The 24738-nt window shown below is 36.8% G+C and overlaps 1 protein-coding gene across 2 annotated transcripts in view; it reads right to left on the bottom strand.

The window, feature by feature from the left end:
• The window catches only part of SEMA5B (semaphorin 5B), a 323405-nt gene that overhangs the window by 205054 nt on the left and 93613 nt on the right, over positions 1-24738 (bottom strand). The window contains exon 1 of one of the 2 annotated variants that reach the window (XM_063429187.1): positions 10202-10214. The exons of the other annotated variant lie outside the window; for it this stretch is intronic. The gene's annotated coding sequence lies outside the window, so the exon portion shown is untranslated. Of the gene's footprint in view, positions 1-10201; positions 10215-24738 lie in introns of those variants that run through there. 2 annotated transcript variants of the gene reach the window in all.

The following is a 24738-nucleotide window of genomic DNA, read 5'->3' as shown; positions in this document are numbered from 1 at the left end:
TAAATCAAGGTATAATATCCAATGACATTAAATCAAGGTATAATATCCAAAGACATTAAATCAAGGTATAATATCCAATGACATTAAATCAAGGTATAATATCCAAAGACATTAAATCAAGGTATAATATCCAATGACATTAAATCAAGGTATAATATCCAAAGACATTAAATCAAGGTATAATATCCAAAGACATTAAATCAAGGTATAATATCCAATGACGTTAAATCAAGGTATAATATCCAATGACGTTAAATCAAGGTATAATATCCAATGACATTAAATCAAGGTATAATATCCAAAGACATTAAATCAAGGTATAATATCCAAAGACATTAAATCAAGGTATAATATCCAAAGACATTAAATCAAGGTATAATATCCAAAGACATTAAATCAAGGTATAATATCCAATGACGTTAAATCAAGGTATAATATCCAATGACATTAAATCAAGGTATAATATCCAATGACATTAAATCAAGGTATAATATCCAAAGACATTAAATCAAGGTATAATATCCAAAGACATTAAATCAAGGTATAATATCCAATGACATTAAATCAAGGTATAATATCCAAAGACATTAAATCAAGATATAATATCCAATGACATTAAATCAAGGTATAATATCCAAAGACGTTAAATCAAGGTATAATATCCAAAGACATTAAATCAAGGTATAATATCCAATGACATTAAATCAAGGTATAATATCCAAAGACATTAAATCAAGGTATAATATCCAAAGACATTAAATCAAGGTATAATATCCAATGACATTAAATCAAGGTATAATATCCAAAGACATTAAATCAAGGTATAATATCCAAAGACGTTAAATCAAGGTATAATATCCAAAGACATTAAATCAAGGTATAATATCCAAAGATGTTAAATCAAGGTATAATATCCAAAGACATTAAATCAAGGTATAATATCCAAAGACGTTAAATCAAGGTATAATATCCAAAGACATTAAATCAAGGTATAATATCCAATGACATTAAATCAAGGTATAACATCCAAAGACATTAAATCAAGGTATAATATCCAATGACATTAAATCAAGGTATAATATCCAAAGACATTAAATCAAGGTATAATATCCAAAGACATTAAATCAAGGTATAATATCCAAAGACATTAAATCAAGGTATAATATCCAAAGACATTAAATCAAGGTATAATATCCAAAGACGTTAAATCAAGGTATAATATCCAAAGACATTAAATCAAGGTATAATATCCAATGACGTTAAATCAAGGTATAATATCCAAAGACATTAAATCAAGGTATAATATCCAATGACATTAAATCAAGGTATAATATCCAAAGACGTTAAATCAAGGTATAATATCCAAAGACATTAAATCAAGGTATAATATCCAAAGACATTAAATCAAGGTATAATATCCAAAGACATTAAATCAAGGTATAATATCCAATGACATTAAATCAAGGTATAATATCCAAAGACATTAAATGAAGGTATAATATCCAAAGACATTAAATCAAGGTATAATATCCAATGACATTAAATCAAGGTATAATATCCAAAGACATTAAATCAAGGTATAATATCCAAAGACATTAAATCAAGGTATAATATCCAATGACATTAAATCAAGGTATAATATCCAAAGACATTAAATCAAGGTATAATATCCAAAGATATTAAATCAAGGTATAATATCCAAAGACGTTAAATCAAGGTATAATATCCAAAGACATTAAATCAAGGTATAATATCCAATGACGTTAAATCAAGGTATAATATCCAAAGACATTAAATCAAGGTATAATATCCAAAGACGTTAAATCAAGGTATAATATCCAAAGACATTAAATCAAGGTATAATATCCAATGACGTTAAATCAAGGTATAATATCCAAAGACATTAAATCAAGGTATAATATCCAAAGACGTTAAATCAAGGTATAATATCCAATGACGTTAAATCAAGGTATAATATCCAATGACGTTAAATCAAGGTATAATATCCAAAGACGTTAAATCAAGGTATAATATCCAATGACGTTAAATCAAGGTATAATATCCAAAGACGTTAAATCAAGGTATAATATCCAAAGACATTAAATCAAGGTATAATATCCAATGACATTAAATCAAGGTATAATATCCAAAGACGTTAAATCAAGGTATAATATCCAATGACGTTAAATCAAGGTATAATATCCAAAGACGTTAAATCAAGGTATAATATCCAAAGACATTAAATCAAGGTATAATATCCAATGACATTAAATCAAGGTATAATATCCAAAGACGTTAAATCAAGGTATAATATCCAAAGACGTTAAATCAAGGTATAATATCCAATGACGTTAAATCAAGGTATAATATCCAATGACATTAAATCAAGGTATAATATCCAAAGACATTAAATCAAGGTATAATATCCAATGACATTAAATCAAGGTATAATATCCAAAGACGTTAAATCAAGGTATAATATCCAAAGACATTAAATCAAGGTATAATATCCAATGACATTAAATCAAGGTATAATATCCAATGACATTAAATCAAGGTATAATATCCAAAGACATTAAATCAAGGTATAATATCCAATGACATTAAATCAAGGTATAATATCCAAAGACGTTAAATCAAGGTATAATATCCAAAGACATTAAATCAAGGTATAATATCCAATGACATTAAATCAAGGTATAATATCCAAAGATATTAAATCAAGGTATAATATCCAAAGACATTAAATCAAGGTATAATATCCAAAGACATTAAATCAAGGTATAATATCCAATGACATTAAATCAAGGTATAATATCCAAAGACATTAAATCAAGGTATAATATCCAAAGACGTTAAATCAAGGTATAATATCCAAAGACATTAAATCAAGGTATAATATCCAATGACATTAAATCAAGGTATAATATCCAAAGACATTAAATCAAGGTATAATATCCAATGACATTAAATCAAGGTATAATATCCAATGACATTAAATCAAGGTATAATATCCAAAGACATTAAATCAAGGTATAATATCCAATGACATTAAATCAAGGTATAATATCCAAAGACATTAAATCAAGGTATAATATCCAAAGACATTAAATCAAGGTATAATATCCAATGACGTTAAATCAAGGTATAATATCCAATGACATTAAATCAAGGTATAATATCCAATGACATTAAATCAAGGTATAATATCCAAAGACATTAAATCAAGGTATAATATCCAATGACATTAAATCAAGGTATAATATCCAAAGACATTAAATCAAGGTATAATATCCAAAGACATTAAATCAAGGTATAATATCCAAAGACATTAAATCAAGGTATAATATCCAATGACATTAAATCAAGGTATAATATCCAAAGACATTAAATCAAGATATAATATCCAATGACATTAAATCAAGGTATAATATCCAAAGACGTTAAATCAAGGTATAATATCCAAAGACATTAAATCAAGGTATAATATCCAATGACATTAAATCAAGGTATAATATCCAAAGACATTAAATCAAGGTATAATATCCAAAGACATTAAATCAAGGTATAATATCCAATGACATTAAATCAAGGTATAATATCCAAAGACATTAAATCAAGGTATAATATCCAAAGACATTAAATCAAGGTATAATATCCAATGACGTTAAATCAAGGTATAATATCCAAAGACATTAAATCAAGGTATAATATCCAAAGACATTAAATCAAGGTATAATATCCAATGACATTAAATCAAGGTATAATATCCAAAGACATTAAATCAAGGTATAATATCCAATGACATTAAATCAAGGTATAATATCCAAAGACATTAAATCAAGGTATAATATCCAATGACATTAAATCAAGGTATAATATCCAATGACATTAAATCAAGGTATAATATCCAATGACATTAAATCAAGGTATAATATCCAAAGACATTAAATCAAGGTATAATATCCAATGACATTAAATCAAGGTATAATATCCAAAGACATTAAATCAAGGTATAATATCCAAAGACGTTAAATCAAGGTATAATATCCAAAGACATTAAATCAAGGTATAATATCCAAAGATATTAAATCAAGGTATAATATCCAAAGACGTTAAATCAAGGTATAATATCCAAAGACATTAAATCAAGGTATAATATCCAATGACGTTAAATCAAGGTATAATATCCAAAGACATTAAATCAAGGTATAATATCCAATGACATTAAATCAAGGTATAATATCCAAAGACGTTAAATCAAGGTATAATATCCAAAGACATTAAATCAAGGTATAATATCCAAAGACATTAAATCAAGGTATAATATCCAAAGACATTAAATCAAGGTATAATATCCAAAGACATTAAATCAAGGTATAATATCCAAAGACATTAAATCAAGGTATAATATCCAATGACATTAAATCAAGGTATAATATCCAAAGACATTAAATCAAGGTATAATATCCAAAGACATTAAATCAAGGTATAATATCCAATGACATTAAATCAAGGTATAATATCCAAAGACATTAAATCAAGGTATAATATCCAAAGACGTTAAATCAAGGTATAATATCCAAAGACATTAAATCAAGGTATAATATCCAAAGACGTTAAATCAAGGTATAATATCCAAAGACATTAAATCAAGGTATAATATCCAATGACGTTAAATCAAGGTATAATATCCAAAGACATTAAATCAAGGTATAATATCCAAAGACGTTAAATCAAGGTATAATATCCAATGACGTTAAATCAAGGTATAATATCCAATGACGTTAAATCAAGGTATAATATCCAAAGACGTTAAATCAAGGTATAATATCCAATGACGTTAAATCAAGGTATAATATCCAAAGACGTTAAATCAAGGTATAATATCCAAAGACATTAAATCAAGGTATAATATCCAATGACGTTAAATCAAGGTATAATATCCAATGACATTAAATCAAGGTATAATATCCAAAGACATTAAATCAAGGTATAATATCCAATGACATTAAATCAAGGTATAATATCCAAAGACGTTAAATCAAGGTATAATATCCAAAGACATTAAATCAAGGTATAATATCCAATGACATTAAATCAAGGTATAATATCCAATGACATTAAATCAAGGTATAATATCCAAAGACATTAAATCAAGGTATAATATCCAATGACATTAAATCAAGGTATAATATCCAAAGACGTTAAATCAAGGTATAATATCCAAAGACATTAAATCAAGGTATAATATCCAATGACATTAAATCAAGGTATAATATCCAAAGATATTAAATCAAGGTATAATATCCAAAGACATTAAATCAAGGTATAATATCCAAAGACATTAAATCAAGGTATAATATCCAATGACATTAAATCAAGGTATAATATCCAAAGACATTAAATCAAGGTATAATATCCAAAGACGTTAAATCAAGGTATAATATCCAAAGACATTAAATCAAGGTATAATATCCAATGACATTAAATCAAGGTATAATATCCAAAGACATTAAATCAAGGTATAATATCCAATGACATTAAATCAAGGTATAATATCCAATGACATTAAATCAAGGTATAATATCCAAAGACATTAAATCAAGGTATAATATCCAGAGACATTAAATCAAGGTATAATATCCAATGACATTAAATCAAGGTATAATATCCAATGACATTAAATCAAGGTATAATATCCAAAGACGTTAAATCAAGGTATAATATCCAATGACATTAAATCAAGGTATAATATCCAAAGACATTAAATCAAGGTATAATATCCAGAGACATTAAATCAAGGTATAATATCCAATGACATTAAATCAAGGTATAATATCCAATGACATTAAATCAAGGTATAATATCCAAAGACGTTAAATCAAGGTATAATATCCAATGACGTTAAATCAAGGTATAATATCCAAAGACATTAAATCAAGGTATAATATCCAAAGACATTAAATCAAGGTATAATATCCAAAGACATTAAATCAAGGTATAATATCCAGAGACATTAAATCAAGGTATAATATCCAATGACATTAAATCAAGGTATAATATCCAATGACATTAAATCAAGGTATAATATCCAATGACATTAAATCAAGGTATAATATCCAAAGACATTAAATCAAGGTATAATATCCAGAGACATTAAATCAAGGTATAATATCCAATGACATTAAATCAAGGTATAATATCCAAAGACATTAAATCAAGGTATAATATCCAGAGACATTAAATCAAGGTATAATATCCAATGACATTAAATCAAGGTATAATATCCAAAGACATTAAATCAAGGTATAATATCCAATGACATTAAATCAAGGTATAATATCCAAAGACATTAAATCAAGGTATAATATCCAAAGACATTAAATCAAGGTATAATATCCAAAGACATTAAATCAAGGTATAATATCCAAAGACATTAAATCAAGGTATAATATCCAGAGACATTAAATCAAGGTATAATATCCAATGACGTTAAATCAAGGTATAATATCCAGAGACATTAAATCAAGGTATAATATCCAAAGACATTAAATCAAGGTATAATATCCAGAGACATTAAATCAAGGTATAATATCCAATGACATTAAATCAAGGTATAATATCCAAAGACATTAAATCAAGGTATAATATCCAATGACATTAAATCAAGGTATAATATCCAAAGACATTAAATCAAGGTATAATATCCAAAGACATTAAATCAAGGTATAATATCCAAAGACATTAAATCAAGGTATAATATCCAAAGACATTAAATCAAGGTATAATATCCAGAGACATTAAATCAAGGTATAATATCCAATGACGTTAAATCAAGGTATAATATCCAGAGACATTAAATCAAGGTATAATATCCAATGACATTAAATCAAGGTATAATATCCAATGACATTAAATCAAGGTATAATATCCAATGACATTAAATCAAGGTATAATATCCAAAGACATTAAATCAAGGTATAATATCCAGAGACATTAAATCAAGGTATAATATCCAATGACATTAAATCAAGGTATAATATCCAAAGACATTAAATCAAGGTATAATATCCAATGACATTAAATCAAGGTATAATATCCAAAGACATTAAATCAAGGTATAATATCCAAAGACATTAAATCAAGGTATAATATCCAATTACATTAAATCAAGGTATAATATCCAATGACATTAAATCAAGGTATAATATCCAATGACATTAAATCAAGGTATAATATCCAATGACATTAAATCAAGGTATAATATCCAATTACATTAAATCAAGGTATAATATCCAATGACATTAAATCAAGGTATAATATCCAATGACATTAAATCAAGGTATAATATCCAAAGACATTAAATCAAGGTATAATATCCAAAGACGTTAAATCAAGGTATAATATCCAATGACATTAAATCAAGGTATAATATCCAAAGACATTAAATCAAGGTATAATATCCAAAGACGTTAAATCAAGGTATAATATCCAATGACATTAAATCAAGGTATAATATCCAAAGACATTAAATCAAGGTATAATATCCAAAGACATTAAATCAAGGTATAATATCCAAAGACGTTAAATCAAGGTATAATATCCAGAGACATTAAATCAAGGTATAATATCCAATGACATTAAATCAAGGTATAATATCCAAAGACATTAAATCAAGGTATAATATCCAATTACATTAAATCAAGGTATAATATCCAATGACATTAAATCAAGGTATAATATCCAATGACATTAAATCAAGGTATAATATCCAAAGACATTAAATCAAGGTATAATATCCAAAGACATTAAATCAAGGTATAATATCCAAAGACGTTAAATCAAGGTATAATATCCAATGACATTAAATCAAGGTATAATATCCAAAGACATTAAATCAAGGTATAATATCCAAAGACGTTAAATCAAGGTATAATATCCAATGACATTAAATCAAGGTATAATATCCAAAGACATTAAATCAAGGTATAATATCCAAAGACATTAAATCAAGATATAATATCCAATGACATTAAATCAAGGTATAATATCCAAAGACGTTAAATCAAGGTATAATATCCAATGACATTAAATCAAGGTATAATATCCAATGACATTAAATCAAGGTATAATATCCAAAGACATTAAATCAAGGTATAATATCCAATGACATTAAATCAAGGTATAATATCCAAAGACGTTAAATCAAGGTATAATATCCAAAGACGTTAAATCAAGGTATAATATCCAATGACATTAAATCAAGGTATAATATCCAATGACATTAAATCAAGGTATAATATCCAATGACATTAAATCAAGGTATAATATCCAAAGACATTAAATCAAGGTATAATATCCAAAGACGTTAAATCAAGGTATAATATCCAAAGACATTAAATCAAGGTATAATATCCAAAGACATTAAATCAAGATATAATATCCAAAGACATTAAATCAAGGTATAATATCCAAAGACGTTAAATCAAGGTATAATATCCAGAGACATTAAATCAAGGTATAATATCCAATGACGTTAAATCAAGGTATAATATCCAATGACGTTAAATCAAGGTATAATATCCAAAGACATTAAATCAAGGTATAATATCCAATGACGTTAAATCAAGGTATAATATCCAATGACGTTAAATCAAGGCTATTGTCAGTTCACCACAACGCTCCGTTAAGTGAATGAACCTCTGAAAACAACATGTACATTGATCACAATACAATTAAAGTTATCCATGCTGAATATTTCCCAGCATACCTCTGGCCCGACTCGCTGCTTATATTGCAGACAGGTTATACGGACCAAAAGGCAACAATATGACTACATGGCTGATACTACCAGGACTATTCAATGAAGTGAGAATTTAACGTCACTTTCATGGCAAAACAGCCAGACTTGAATTCACTGCGAATTCTCACCAATCACACTATGGTGAATAAACTGTAACGTATCCCTGTAACATTATCCAGAGAAACTAATGGAGAATTTCCAGCTGTGCCGGATAAAGGTGGATTTTTTATCCTTTTTGAAGTTAGTTATTTGTGATACGTTACGTTCTGACCATTAATACTATTTTTCAACACAGAGAAGCAATTTTCCATCACATTGTTCTGTTCCTGCTGAGTTAAAGGAAAATTATATCTAAAAATAAGGCAGGTATAATTTCCCTTTACCAACCGCTGCGACTTTCTGTCGTCTGCACTTTTGAAGTCTATGGAGTTGTAAAATATCGCAAAACATAAATGAAATCTGTAAAACACTATCACTGGGAGCCGCCATGTTTGGCGTTTCAGCAGACCTCAGCGGAGATGGAAATTAGTGTCATCACAAACACACAGTGACTTGTTACAAAGTTACACGATTGCTGTTAATTTACATCAGGATGCAGAATGTTGTAATAAACGTTCTAGTTCTTTACGAGCTGAAAGATAGATACATTCAAAACCTTAGATATATTTAGATTAGAAACACGTAAAATAAAGATCTGTGTTCTAGATACATTGCATGGCAATAATACTATAATCCCGCCAACTACATCAAAGTACCCCGATTCTGGCACGTTTTAACCTAATTTAATTCTAACCATAGGAAATAGCCTGTATACTAGACTGATAACACATCTTTCCATTGGATATTACTCTGCAGACTGAACACCCCAGTAATTTATAGAGCTCTTTGGATCCCATTAACGCACCTCCTGTGAGGAATTGGAACTAGTCCCAAATAATAAAATATAGAAATAATAATAATAATAATCCCACAAACTCGGTCATATTTCTGATTACACCTGGGGTTCTCAGAATACTGTAAGGGTGATGAGCTACTGTTGGATTCCAGATCCCAGTAAATCTGTCGAATTATTGGACGCTTGGTTTAAATAACATTTCAACACACATCATTCTTACATTGCTAAATGATGTCCTACGCCTTGAAATCTGGGGTTCTTTTAACAAACAGCAAAAAAAAATATCCTTGAAATCATTAAAATTTAGTAAATAAAACACACTTTTTACTTTTTAATTCAATGGTAAATAAATCCTAAATTAATTCTAATATAAAAAAATAACACATTGTTCGATCACATTTAACACATTTAAGAACTGATGACATAAATCTTAATAACTGAACACGTTACCTGTAAAATGGAAAGAGAAACGATAAAACAATCAATACATTATTACTTACTTTTCTGTGCGGACTACTGATGTTGCGCTATAAACAGGCGTTAGTGTATTAATACTATCAGCAAATTGTGGAGGGCTGATAAACCCCACGGGCTGTTACTTCCTTCTCTGAGAACGACAATAAACGGACACCCTTCCTGACCATCCTAGCTATTAATCATTGGATCCCGGATACGATGGTTAACTATTTCCCTCATTCTGAAATTCCAAAGTCAAGGTTTTTGTGTCTTTAATAAAACGGTAAAATAATTAATTTTGTTTATCTAAGTAACAAGTATGGAGATTACCTTAGATTGTAAGCTCACTGGTCTATCTAGACACTTTGTATAAAAGAGCTTTACTGGCTAGATCTGAGTGACGGGAGGGCCCCCCTTTACCGTTTGTATTGCTCTGAATATATTTCTCACCCTAATTGTACAGCACTGAGGAATATGTCGGCGCTTTTGTAGCAAAGTGTTTTTCACAATCCGAGGTCAATAATAGCAGGAAATAAAAAAGGTAAGAGTGACAATTTGCTAGCTAAACTGATAAATGAGGTCTTATTGGTATTGATGAACATGTGTGCAATTAACTGTGGAATTATAAATACATACATCCCAAGTGTTTCTATTTAGGAGGGACAGTCTCTGTTTTGGGCTTAGATCCCTTTGTCCCTATTATCTCTCCTAATGTCCCTCTTTTCTAGGAGCTCCATATTGTTAGTGTGTCTGAGTGTATAACAGAGCTCCACGGCAATAATACTCCCAGTAATGTGTCTGAGTGTATAACAGAGCTCCACGGCAATAATACTCCCAGTAATGTGTCTGAGTGTATAACAGAGCTCACAGCAATAATACTCCCAGTAATGTGTCTGAGTGTATAACACAGCTCCACAGCAATAATACTCCCAGTAATGTGTCTGAGTGTATAACACAGCTCCACAGCAATAATACTCCCAGTAATGTGTCTGAGTGTATAACAGAGCTCCACAGTAATAATACTCCCAGTAATGTGTCTGGGTGTATAACAGAGCCCCACAGCAATAATACTCCCAGTAATGTGTCTGAGTGTATAACAGAGTTCCACAGCAATAATACTCCCAGTAATGTGTCTGGGTGTATAACAGAGCCCCACAGCAATAATACTCCCAGTAATGTGTCTGAGTGTATAACGGAGCCCCACAGCAATAATACTCCCAGTAATGTGTCCGAGTGTATAACAGAGCTCCACAGCAATAATACTCCCAGTAATGTGTCTGAGTATATAACAGAGCCCCACAGCAATAACACTCCCAGTAATGTGTCTGAGTGTATCACAGAGCTCCACAGCAATAATACTCCCAGTAATGTGTCTGAGTGTATCACATAGCTCCACAGCAATAATACTCCCAGTTTATAACACAGCTCCATAGCAATAATACTCCCAGTAATGTGTCTGAGTGTATAACAGAGCTCCACAGCAATAATACTCCCAGTAATGTTTCTGAGAGTATAACAGAGCTCCACAGCAATAATACTCCCAGTAATGTGTCTTTAAACTACAATAAACGTGTTTAGAAATCAGTCTGTGTAAATAAGATACATTGGTCATTGGATACAAGCCCATAGGTCAGCCCCCAGGCTGCCCACTGAGGACTCTGGGAAATGTAGTCAGAGAGTCAAGACTATAGTGGATCACCTGTCCAGAAATAATAAGGTTAGGCCTTGCCCATTTCTCCTTGGACAGATAAGATATTGTGGTAATCATCAGGAAACGTTAAGCCGGCGGTCAGCAAATCAGGCACCATCTACTCAGGACTTCAATTAAAATGCCCACGCCTCCGTAAGCAGGCAATTAAAAGCCAATAAGGAAAGCAAGGCCGAAGGTTTCTCAGACAGACGACCAGCGAATATTTACATCCAATTACCTGAGTTTTATGGAAGGCTCGGGAATCTGCTTGTCTAATTCACCTGTTTTTTTTTTTTGTTTTTTTTTTTTTTTTAAGCCAAGAAATCATTATCGGTTTATAAAACGCCAGCCTGAGGCCTCAGTGTCTGCATGTGGATAAAACTCAGCATCTTTAGGAAAAACAAATAATTTAAATATCGGAGATTGGACTGAGATGGTGACAAGACTGAGAGCACATCTCTTCCTTAAACACACCATTCAAGGCGGTAATGATAAACGAGAATTATTAGAAATACATTTGTATTTATCTGATATAGCCCTAACACATGTTTGTTAGAGGCACCCGAACAAACATTTCACTCCAAAAAACGTAGTTATGACAGGACTACAGTCATTCTTCGCTCAACAGGGCTTCCATCACTCACACCGTCATAAATGCAGGCACAACATGATTCTAGATCTAACTTGTCCTTAACCCTAAGTGTGGCATTTAGAACGGGGTTAGAAAATAAGAAATCAATAAATTAGCACAATAGCAGCGCAGTATTTATAGCCGGTATCCAGGGACCTCACTTTCCCGCAGAGTAACAATACCATTCAATCAGCTCTCTCCTGAGCACAGGATGGAGATCTAATCAAATAGAAACCTGTTAGCCGTACCCTTAGCTCCACGAGAGCGTGAACTCTGCTCCAGATAAGTGTATTGCATTTCCATTCTCGGAGTCGTAATCAACGTCATCGAAAAAGGAGCAAAGATGTCCTTAACGCAGAGTGAGTCCTATTAAAGGGATAATAAAATTGCACAGGAGAGAGCAGGCTGGGTGAACCCTGACACTGTAAAGGGTAACAACGAGAAAAATGAAATATCTTCGAGGCTGCGTCATCATTCGTATTTATAGAGCACTAACATATAGCAGAGCGCTGCAACAATAGGTATACTATTATTATTATTATTATTTAAATAGCGCCATCAGATTCCGTAGCGCTGTACAAAGGGTGGACTAACAGACATTTAATTGTAACCAGACAACTCGACGTCCAGGAACAGAGAGGTACATTCTACTAGCCAAGTTATTGCCAACAGGAGCAGGAGGCGAGATTAAATTTCACCCAGAAAAACGTGCTGTAACTCATCACCGGTTAAAGTGTGGATAACTCGGTTTGCTGTAGGGTAAGTGTTAGTACATTCGCAGGCAATGCTTGTCATCCTTTAAATTGGCAGCAGATAGGATGACAGCAGCAAATTTATATAAAGAAGCAGAAAGTAAGACTAGGAGGCCACTCAAATACGGAGTATTTATCATCAGACCAAGAGGGAAGGTAATTGCCAGCTTGATATTAAGATATAATTAAAATGGCTGAATCGCAGACCTTTTTATTCAAGTCATATTTTACCCAACTTCCTTTGAGTGACCGGCTTCTCGCTGACGTTCCCTGTAGGAATCTGTTACCTGATCTATTAGGAACATACGCACACACTCTGATCAGCCACAACATTAAAACCACCTGCCTAATATCGTGTAGGACCCCTCATGCTTCCAAACCAGCTCGGATGTGTCGAGGCATGGATTCCTCAAGACCTCTGAACGTGTAGTGTGGGATCTGGCACCAAGACATTAGCAGCAGATCCTTTAAGTCCTGCAAAGTGAGGCCTCCGTGGATTGGATTTGTTGTTCCAGCACATCCCACAGATGCTCAATCGGATTGAGATCTTTGGAATTTAGAGGCCAAGGCAACACCTTGAACACTTTGTCATGTTCCTCAAACCCTTCCTGAACAATGTTTGCAGTGTGGCAGGGGGCATTATCCTGCTGAAAGAGGCCATTGCCATCAGGGAACACCATTGCCATGAAGGAGTGTACGTGGTCTGGGACTATCTCTCTGTAGGTGGTACATGTCACAGTAACATCCACATGAATGCCAGGACCCAAGGTTTCCCAGCAGAACATTGCCCAGAGCATAACACTGCCTCTGTCTGCCTGCCTTCTCCCCGTAGAGCATCCTGCTGCCATCTCTTCCCCAAGTAAACAAAGCACACACAACTGGCCATACACCTGGTCTATAGGAAAAGGTGCTCCATGGTCCAGTTGTTACTCTCACGTCTCCATTGGAGGTGCCTTTGTGGTGGACAGGGGTCATCATTGGCTACGAAGTCCTAGGTGCGGGCACTGTATGCAGTAATTATTCTCTGTGTCAGTGTTAATTACTGCACACAGTCCAATTCAATAAACCATGAAATTGCCACTCTGTGTATAAATTTACAGCAGCGACAGGATGGGTCCTATTTGAATCATTCTATGAGACGAGTAGAATAAAATATTTGTTCCATAAATCTCTGTGGGTAAGATCTCAGAGCAGAATGAGAGGCTCCTGATTGGTGCAGCCACCTCCACGTTGGAGGGGTGGGGGTCTGTCTGTAGCTGGAGATGGTTTCTCTCAGGTGGACAGCTAACATAGTTTAAAGTGCAGGTTTTTAATTTTTCCTTTTTTTGCATAATTATTTTTTTACTTTATCTATATTTTACATTAATAATAGGTATTTTTGAGAGCAGTTTCCTTTGAACCTGTCCGAGGAGATTCAAGGTTGTCTGTTTGTTTTACTCTTGGTATGTAAACACGGTGTAAAACATTGGGAGATCCCATCTGGTCAGAGTCTGTACGCAGGTACTCCGGGCCCCAGATCGGGGTTGGGCAAGCGATTTGAAGTGGTGCTCAGAAAACGTCCTGTCTCCTTACTCGGTGGTCCTGGTGATTTAGGATGTTGTTCCCTCTGCACTGGGCACACAATGGGGAGGGCTCGCTGTTCAGCGGTTCCCAATTAGCCGGGGCAGTTACTTTGCTGTTTGCTCAGTGTACTGGGAGCAGATTGATGGTCCTTATCCTCCCTTTATTAGAACCAGTTCTTTGAAGATCCTCTGAAGGCTTTTATGATGGGGTTATAAAGCCATCCAATCCTTCTCCTAATCCTCAATACCTGTACTGGGAGGAATCGTTGAACAATCCCACAAAGGATTTATGTGGCTTTCATAATATTCTGAGGATTATCCCTCAATCCACTTTCATTTTTGGACTCCTTTGTTGGGGACGGTATTACTTCTGTCCAAAAACAGTCTCTGAGCAAATTCCAAGCCTTTCACCAACAGCCATCGTGTCCCAGCGGTCACTATTATGTTTTTTTTTCCACAAAACGTTGAATTTGTACGGAATTGGAAACTGAATGGCAAAATGTATTCAAAAATAGTTGATCTAGAAAACCTCTCCAACTCGTTTTTGGTCTTCCATTCAGATTCCAAACTGGAGTTTAGTGAATGTAAGGAATTCAGTAAGCAGAGCCCAGAGTCAGCCACAATTTTACAAATTGAACATTGTGAATGTAGAGGATCAATTCGTATGTCTTGTGGTATAAATAATGTTATAAAAGAAGCGAGCAGTAGTGACTGCCCACGGTGGCCCGTAGCTGGGGTGCGTTATAAAGTGTTTAGTACCTGTTGGGTATTATAATATCATGGTTCTGGTCTCCTGCTAAGGCTGGTTCCCCATGAAGATCTGTTTACTAAACGCACACCTGGCTGAGAGGCTGCTTGTAAAGGTAGGGTTACATAGTGAGCTGTATAGTAAGGGGTGCAGTGGCAGGATAGTTAGGGGTAAATTAGAGTTAGGAAGTGTGTTTAACTTGGTTTATAGTCACCCTTGGGTTATAGTAATGGGTTCATTTTTGTATTACATTTCAGGTTAGAATAAAATTTGGGGTTAGGCTTAATTAAATTCTAACCCAAGTTTATAACCCTCACCATAAAACTACATTTTCCTACTCCCAGTGCAGTCACCAATCCTAAACCTCACTGTAACCCTGAGTCCACTTACCTTGCAGGGCCAATACACTCAGCCACAACAAACCACTGACAGGTGAAGTGAATAACACCGATCGTAGCGTTACAATGGCATCTGAACAGTCAGTTCTTGAATTTAAATTCTAGAAAACAGGAAAACTTGTCAAATGACTGACAAGGACCAAATAGTGATTGACGACTGGGCCAGAGCATATTGGGTGTGGGTACTGTCTGCAGGAAGACTGGGTACCAATACTGTATGCAGACAATCACCATAGTTATCATGGTGCTTAGACTAACCCTTTAATGTTCTGGGAATAAATATAGAACTATATTTTAAAGAGATAATACTGACTGTTTGTATTGACAACCCTGCCATGAACAACGCAGCATCTACAGATATAACAGGTATCACCTAACGCCCAGATATTAATCCCTCACAAAGTATTGAGTTAATCAGATCTGACGCTTATTGATTGAGTCAGGGTCCCATTTCCAAGGCATCAAGGGCCAGTGCGCATTGGAAGGGCGAAGGGGGATGGGGGAATAATTAATCATTTTTAGAAATATACCACTTAACATACATGTCAAGATAATAAAGAGATAAAGCACAACAATAAATAGCACGCCTTAAATACAAGAAAATATACGGTAGATGATTTTCCCTTTCTGCATTAAATGCAACATATATAGTTAGAATGAAGCAATTCTTTCTGTAGGAAATCCAGGATCTGGTAAAACGCTTTTACACAATAATCTAAAGCGCTGTGTGTTAGACAAACCGCGTGCGCGTAATGCACAGATTGCGCAGTCTCAGAGGGCGCAATACAGACAATGAAAGTCATAGCAATAATTTACGGTGATAGATGAATGTGATGAGACAGAGACAGGACCTCCTAGATGACATTGCCCAGAACAAACAAGTGTAGTGCACGTAAGTAGACTTTTACTTCCCTCCATTGTACTGCTCGCCCAAGTAAACAAAAAGGAACCTTTACATTTACACCTGTCACTGTGACATTGGCGGTGAAATATACAAAGAATAAATGTTCTGCGTGTCTATAATTATACATCAATTTAAGGTGCAGAGGGGAATTATTTAGCATAGACAGTGCTACACAGGCGCAAATAAAAAAAAAATATTGGAATTAAAATAGTTTTTGCCACTTTTGTGCACAGCCTGATGTGTGTTATTTGTCTTCGTTGTGCCCAAATTCTCTCACAGCTGACAGTTACTCTTGGTGACACATCGCACAATCTCCATTCATGGCATTAACGCACACTCATTTCACAATCCTGTATTTAATTCAATACCGTGTGCGCCCTACCCCCATCCCAGCACGACGCATATACCGCGCACGCATTGATCGCTCGATCAAACAAGCACACAGAAACCTAATGCTTCCACGATCGATACTGAGCAGAACAGGATACACTTTATTTTTACATGAAAATGGCTGTTACCCCCCACGGCAGAGTAAATCTCAGAATCTGCACGCCGAGGGGTTTTTACAGCTCTCAGGGTAAGTGCACAGAACAGAGAAGAAACACAAACACAGAATGCAGATTTCTATTTGGCTTTTAGCTCCTTGCGATGGCCACACAGGGCCACGCATGAAAAGAGAAAGCAGCGTGTGATATCTTGGTCAGGTTCAGCCGCGCACCACTAGGATCGGCAGGGAGCACGGACTTGGACTCCAAGATGATGTCACCTCCCAGGAATTCGTGTGCAGATGGCTGAATGTGAAAAGGGACGCTTCCCTTGAATATTCACACAGCGTTCCTGCTCTGCACACAAGCATTTGTCTTCTCCTTAATTTAATTATTTTAATTTTTCTTTTGTTTTTTTGTTTTTTCCACTTGAAGAACAACACCAGACCGGATCCTCCAACAATCGCAAGCATAAAGAAATAAAATCATGTTGAACCAACGTTTCCATGTGTGCCATGGGTAGGGGGACGCGTGTTTACCCCCAGACCCACTTTCTCAGCCTGAGTTATCAATGCACAAAGGAGGATAATGGGAATGATTATGAGGTGAAAGGAGTCAGTCTTTTGTTCCTCTCTATTTTATTTCTGTGTTTCGCTAATCTTTCCATTTATTGGGCCCAGCTTTAGGAGAGCAACGGACCGTCACAGCGCTATAATGAACGCCAAAACTGCTCGTAAACGCGGTCAATGTATGGACAAGAGATCCTAGAATCAATCTGTCTCTTTAATAAAATTACCTTATGGAATAAGACTTAGTAAATAACTCCAAACGCTGAGAATTTGCCCACATTTACTTCAAATGTTAACGCCGCAGCCTCAAGTCTCGCGACACATTCAAACAGAGCTGAACAATTAGCTCAGTTGTGCAGAAACAGCTCGAGTGATCCTCAAAACATACATTATTGGCTCCCTCATTTTCCTTCAGCTTGTCGCTGTAAACCGGTTTGATTTGTAGGTTAGTGCAATGCATTATGGGATTGTGTCCAACTGCTAGCGATTTGCTGCAGAATGTATGGATTGGAATCCATAATCAATACCGGGCTTTGTAACGTGACATTCTAATGATGGAAATATTATTATTGTAGGTTTTATGTACGGGATATTATCACAAATGCCTGAATGCAGGTCCATAAGGGATATAAGACACTCCCACTGGGCCAACCACTATTTCTCAATGGCTTAACTGGATTCTCTTGCAAACAGAAATCCTTCTGAAACAGGAAAGGATCATGGAGTTCGCTGCTTGTGCCCTGTAGAGCTGGCATTAGCTGATGCTATCTGTGCCAGGCTGTGCCCAGCCAATGCCGGGAATCTGTTCTCCTATTTTGCTGAAGCCAATAGGGACAGACTTGTTCTTTCCCAAAAGACACAATAAATCTCCAAACCCCAGTGTCTGCAAGGGAAACAACTTCCATTTATAACGTCAATGTGTTGCAAATGATATTTTATGGGTCTAATCCACGTGTTGCCCAGAAGTGGAAAACTAAATTAGAAAAATATTCCAGCATTTGGCTATTGGCAAAACAATCTAGTCAAAGCGTGTAACACGTTTAGAGCTGCTTATAGAGCAATTTATTATTTTACTCTTGCAATCCCACATTGGAGTCGGCCGGCTGTCTGAGAGGTGGAGGAAGACACAGTGAATTATCACCAGTGGAAGACGGCCCAACTGGAGGCCAAAGCATGCGCGCGGTGAGGATCGTGGTTAGTGAATCGAGAGTGATTTGCATCATCTTTCCTTAGTTTTTCTGTTCGGTGTGAATGGAGCGTGTGATGATATTTTATCGAAAGCCCGGCTTATAAATATGCCCCATTACTCATGTCTGCGTCAATTGAGTGCGAAGGAGGAGATGGACAAATCTTGGATATACCAGGACAGGAAGTGGGGAAGATATCGCCGCTGCAATGCTAATGCAGTTATCGAGCTAAGCATGTATCGTATAGAGAGTGTTCCTTTAATGATAAACCACAAGTCTTGCTATCACATAAATAACTGGATTCATTTCTTACTTAAATCTTCCTCACCTACCATATGTTAGATAAAGACTACACCAGACTACTACATTAAAGACTACACCAGATTTTCAGGCAGATTCGTCCCCCGAGTTCCGGGTCCAACACAGATACTCCTGCTTCACACTGGCCTCATCCTAGCCAGGAGTCTGTATTTACGAAGAGTCCATACATGCTGTTATGGGTCTCATTTCCCAAGTTTGCCCATTTTTGAAGACATTCATCCAGTCTTCGTTCTTCATGCAAACTGCACAGATCACACAGCAGAATCCATTGCACATTTAATAAAGGTCGTTTTGTGCGCGTTATATTCTATGTATAATTCCTCTGACATCCTCTACCTCTTCGTAGCCGGCTTTATATCCTCGATCGTTACGGTGTATTACAACACATAGAGCCAATTTGCATTGATATTCAGCATTTCACTAGAAGACTTAAAAGAAAAATATGTCTGTCTGTTTCTCCGCTCGCAGCTAGCGTCTGCACGGCCGGCCTTCGAATAAATCTCCCAAAATCCCCCACTATAATGGTAATTCTAATAATATACTTTGTCTTATTTATTGCTTCAATTACAGAGATAATCCCAAAAAATGGCATTCTATGATAATCCTGCCCAATTTCCATAGTAATTGATCCTATATTTATTACACGCGAGATACGTTTTGTGAAACATCTATTATAATGAAAATCTCTATTATTTAAGATTGGTTCTTTAATAGAGGCATTAAGCCAGGTCCCACGGTATTACAGAAAAATAATCACAATTCTTCACAGACCACTCCAGGCTTGCCCTAAAAGTAGTCGTGTTTCATGTCCGGACAGACCGACGCTACACAACGATAAATCTCAGAGCCCGTTGCAAAGACAAATAAACGCAGCTTGCGATATGATGGAATAGGTTAGGGCACCCACAGCATCAGCATTAACTTTTTCTGGGTTACATTAATAGGCATTCTTGGTTTTAATTCCTACATGACATCGACAAGTCCTTCTTATATTAAGTCCGTCCCATCAAGTCATTTGTCATTCAACCAATGACCGCTCTTGCACCATCAGAAACCAAACAATTATCCTTCTCATAGAGCATTGTCTATGGAAGTCCTATTAGGGCATATTCTACAATTAAAGATGGCTTCCCTCCACCCGCCCAGTGAAAGCTGTGGCTGGTAGTAATGGGGACCAGTGAACAGCACACACAGGATTTGCCCCGACATATTATGGAGACGCTCTATGACCACGTGAGTTTGGCTTGGGGCGTAAAGCATTACAGGATATGACGGTTTTGCATTGCATCCCAAACTATATCTTAAAATTATATTAATTTTAAAATTTTACTTTGTAAAATAAATAACATATAATAATAACCCAATATGAAAACTGATATAAATAAGAAGCTCATTGTTATCCCCAAACAATCAAAGTATAAAACACTGAGCAGGACTACAGCATATTGTGTGCGTAACGTGACAGAGGGCAGAGCTTTAACCCTAGGAGCTGACACATGTTGCTAGGGGCCCCTTGCCAGCATTCGATGACTATAGTCTGACGGACGTCTTACTAGATGCCGGGGGTATCTCAGTGCTGCAGAGTGTCCCGTCTAGCCATAGGATTGCAGATTGGACTCTCTAGCGCATGCTGATCTACAAAGCTGATGTGGTCGTTGCACCTTCACCTGCCAGTAAATATGTCCTTAACTACTCTGCGTCTGAGTGCCCCCACGTGGCATGAGCGGGCAGTCTTGTTCACATTTAATTAGTTTTAGATTTATGCAGAAATCTCACATGTGACAGCGGACTTTGAACGAATATTACTGCCCTAAAACACTACATTTACAAAGTATTACATTAATTACCATTAGTCCTCCGTTACATCTCTAATTGTTGTAAATCATTACAAATACACACTGAGACTGTATATACCAAATAAACAAACTGAAACTGTGCTTTCTGAGCAGACTTTATATTTTGTGGCTTTTATGATAACAACCCTGTTTGCAAGTACTAGATTACAAGCCTGGTGGCCAAGGATTCCCCAACATACTTTACCTGCTGACCTTTACTACAGTGAATCCTCTTTGACTAATGAGCAGAAAGCAGACATATTTCCCATTATTATTATTATTTAAAAAGCGCCAACCCAGCCATACTCAACTCCCTACAGATCTGGGACATATATAAGCTTAAATACCGGTTGGCATCGGACCCGTCCCCAATCACGCCATACTTACGCAACACGGCCTTCCCCCAGGTATGACAGCAAGGGACTTCAGGAATTTAGAAAGGATAGGGCTCCAATGCATCTGCCAACTATATGAGGGAACAGAGGTCATCGCCTTTGACACATTAAGACAGCGGGGTCACCTCACCCCGGCAGATTTCTTTAGATACGTGCAGATTAGAGACTTCACGAATCTTGCTCACATAAAAACGGCGGCCCGGAAACAGTTGACGTTCTTTGAACGCATATGCCTCCAAGAAATAATACCCAAGGGCATGATAACGCTCATGTACGCCCACCTCTGTTCAGAAGCTAGGGACTGGGGAAAATTAGCCTACACGGATCAATGGGAAAGGGACCTAGGAGACACGCTGGAAGGCATAGAGTGGCAAGAGATCTGGGAGGCAAACCACACCTCGTCGGTGTGCGTCACACTCCAGGAGCAGTCCCTAAAAACAATGCTTCGCTGGTACACTACACCAGTCAAGCTATACCACAAGACTCCCACAGATGTGTGCTGGAGGGGGTGCGGCCTGAGAGGGACGTATGTCCACATGTGGTGGGAATGTCCGCAGATAACCACATTCTGGAAGCAGATTCAGACATTATTGACACAGGTATTTGGCAGATCACCAGACCTAGACCCTTGGCTATTCCTTTTAAGCAGGACTCTTGACGGCTGGACTAGACATGAACAAAAGCTGCTACATAAGATTACTTTGGCAGCCAGGAGGGCCGTAGCATCCGACTGGCTTAAGCCAAACACACCACCCCTCTCAGGGGTCATTAGTAGAATAAAAGAAGTCCATCTGATGGACGACCTGACAGCTAGAGTAAGGGGCACCTTGAAAACCTTTCACAAGATATGGGAACCATGGGAAAATTCAAACCTGGGCAACTAAGAAAACAACCCCCCCCCCTTCCCCTCCCCCTCCTTCCACCCCTCTCTCGTGACTTTCTCTTCTCTCCTCTTCTACAATAACTTAAACTAGGAAGTGACTTGGCCGACGTACCAGGCACACGAAACCAGACACAGGGGGCTCACGGACAACCGGAACCTCGGGAGGGGGAACCGGACTGGCAGCCTTTCACGGAAGGGAGGGCAGACCAGGAAAAGGGTGACTGGGAACACATACAAGACCAAAAACGGTCTGCACCCAGTAGGTCAACGACAAGTAGCATGCTGCTGGACGGTTTCCTCTTTTGGAATGGCCCGTTACAAATGTAAGCTGTGAAACTGTGCAGGTACTCTTGTGCCAAGAATGTTCAGCCAATGTGATATGTCTTCCTTGTACAATTCTAAACATGTGCTCCTTACTGATGTGCCACGTTTTATACTTCTTGTAACTACTGTCATGGCTGCACAAGCCGATTGTTGTAACATGCACAACGAAAATAAAGAATGAAGAAAAAAAAAAAAAAGCGCCAACAAGTTACGCAGCGCTGTACAATGGGTGGACAAACAGACACGTATTTGTAACCAGACAAGTTGGACGCAAAGGAACAGAGGGATTGAGGGCCCTGCTCAATTAGCTTACATGTTAGAGGGAGTGGGGTATAGTGACAGTAACAGAGGGATTGAGGGCCTGCTCAGTGAGTTTACATGTTAGAGGGAGTGGGGTATAGTGACACAGTAACAGAGGGATTGAGGGCCCTGCTCACTGAGTTTACATGTTAGAGGGAGTGGGGTATAGTGACACAGTAACAGAGGGATTGGGGGCCCTGCTCAGTGAGTTTACATGTTAGAGGGAGTGGGGTATAGTGACACAGTAACAGAGGGATTGAGGGCCTGCTCAGTGAGTTTACATGTTAGAGGGAGTGGGGTATAGTGACACAGTAACAGAGGGATTGAGGGCCCTGCTCAGTGAGTTTACATGTTAGAGGGAGTGGGGTATAGTGACACAGTAACAGAGGGATTGAGGGCCTGCTCAGTGAGTTTACATGTTAGAGGAAGTGGGGTATAGAGACACCGTAACAGAGGGATTGAGGGCCCTGCTCAGTGAGTTTACATGTTAGAGGGAGTGGGGTATAGTGACACAGTAGCAGAGGGATTGAGGGCCTGCTCAGTGAGTTTACATGTTAGAGGGAGTGGGGTATAGTGACACAGTAACAGAGGGATTGAGGCCCTGCTCAGTGAGTTTACATGTTAGAGGGAGTGGGGTATAGTGACACAGTAACAGAGGGATTGAGGGCCCTGCTCAGTGAGTTTACATGTTAGAGGGAGTGGGATATAGTGACACAGTAACAGAGGGATTGAGGGCCCTGCTCAGTGAGTTTACATGTTAGAGGGAGTGGGGTATAGTGACAGTAACAGAGGGATTGAGGGCCCTGCTCAGTGAGTTTACATGTTAGAGGGAGTGAGGTATAGTGACACAGTAACAGAGGGATTGAGGGCCCTGCTCAGTGAGTTTACATGTTAGAGGGAGTGGGGTATAGTGACACAGTAACAGAGGGATTGAGGTCCTGCTCAGTGAGTTTACATGTTAGAGGGAGTGGGGTAGAGTGACACAGTAACAGAGGGATTGAGGTCCTGCTCAGTGAGTTTACATGTTAGAGGGAGTGCGGTATAGTGACAGTAACAGAGGGATTGAGGCCCTGCTCAGTGAGCTTACATGTTAGAGGGAGTGGGGTATAGTGACACAGTAACAGAGGGATTGAGGGCCTGCTCAGTGAGCTTACATGTTAGAGGGAGTGGGGTATAGTGACACAGTAACAGAGGGATTGAGGTCCTGCTCAGTGAGTTTACATGTTAGAGGGAGTGGGGTATAGTGACAGTAACAGAGGGATTGAGGGCCTGCTCAGTGAGTTTACATGCTAGAGGGAGTGGGGTATAGTGACACAGTAACAGAGGGATTGAGGGCCCTGCTCAGTGAGCTTACATGTTAGAGGGAGTGGGGTATAGTGACACAGTAACAGAGGGATTGAGGGCCCTGCTCAGTGAGTTTACATGTTAGAGGGAGTGGGGTATAGTGACAGTAACAGAGGGATTGAGGGCCCTGCTCAGTGAGTTTACATGTTAGAAGGAGTGGGGTATAGTGACACAGTAACAGAGGGATTGAGGGCCCTGCTCAGTGAGTTTACATGTTAGAGGGAGTGGGGTATAGTGACACAGTAACTGAGGG

Source organism: Pelobates fuscus, chromosome 8, assembly GCF_036172605.1.
Source record: "Pelobates fuscus isolate aPelFus1 chromosome 8, aPelFus1.pri, whole genome shotgun sequence".
Classification (NCBI taxonomy): domain Eukaryota; kingdom Metazoa; phylum Chordata; class Amphibia; order Anura; family Pelobatidae; genus Pelobates; species Pelobates fuscus.
The sequence above is the reverse complement of the archived record's forward strand: the minus strand, read 5'-3'. Positions and strand labels throughout refer to the sequence as shown.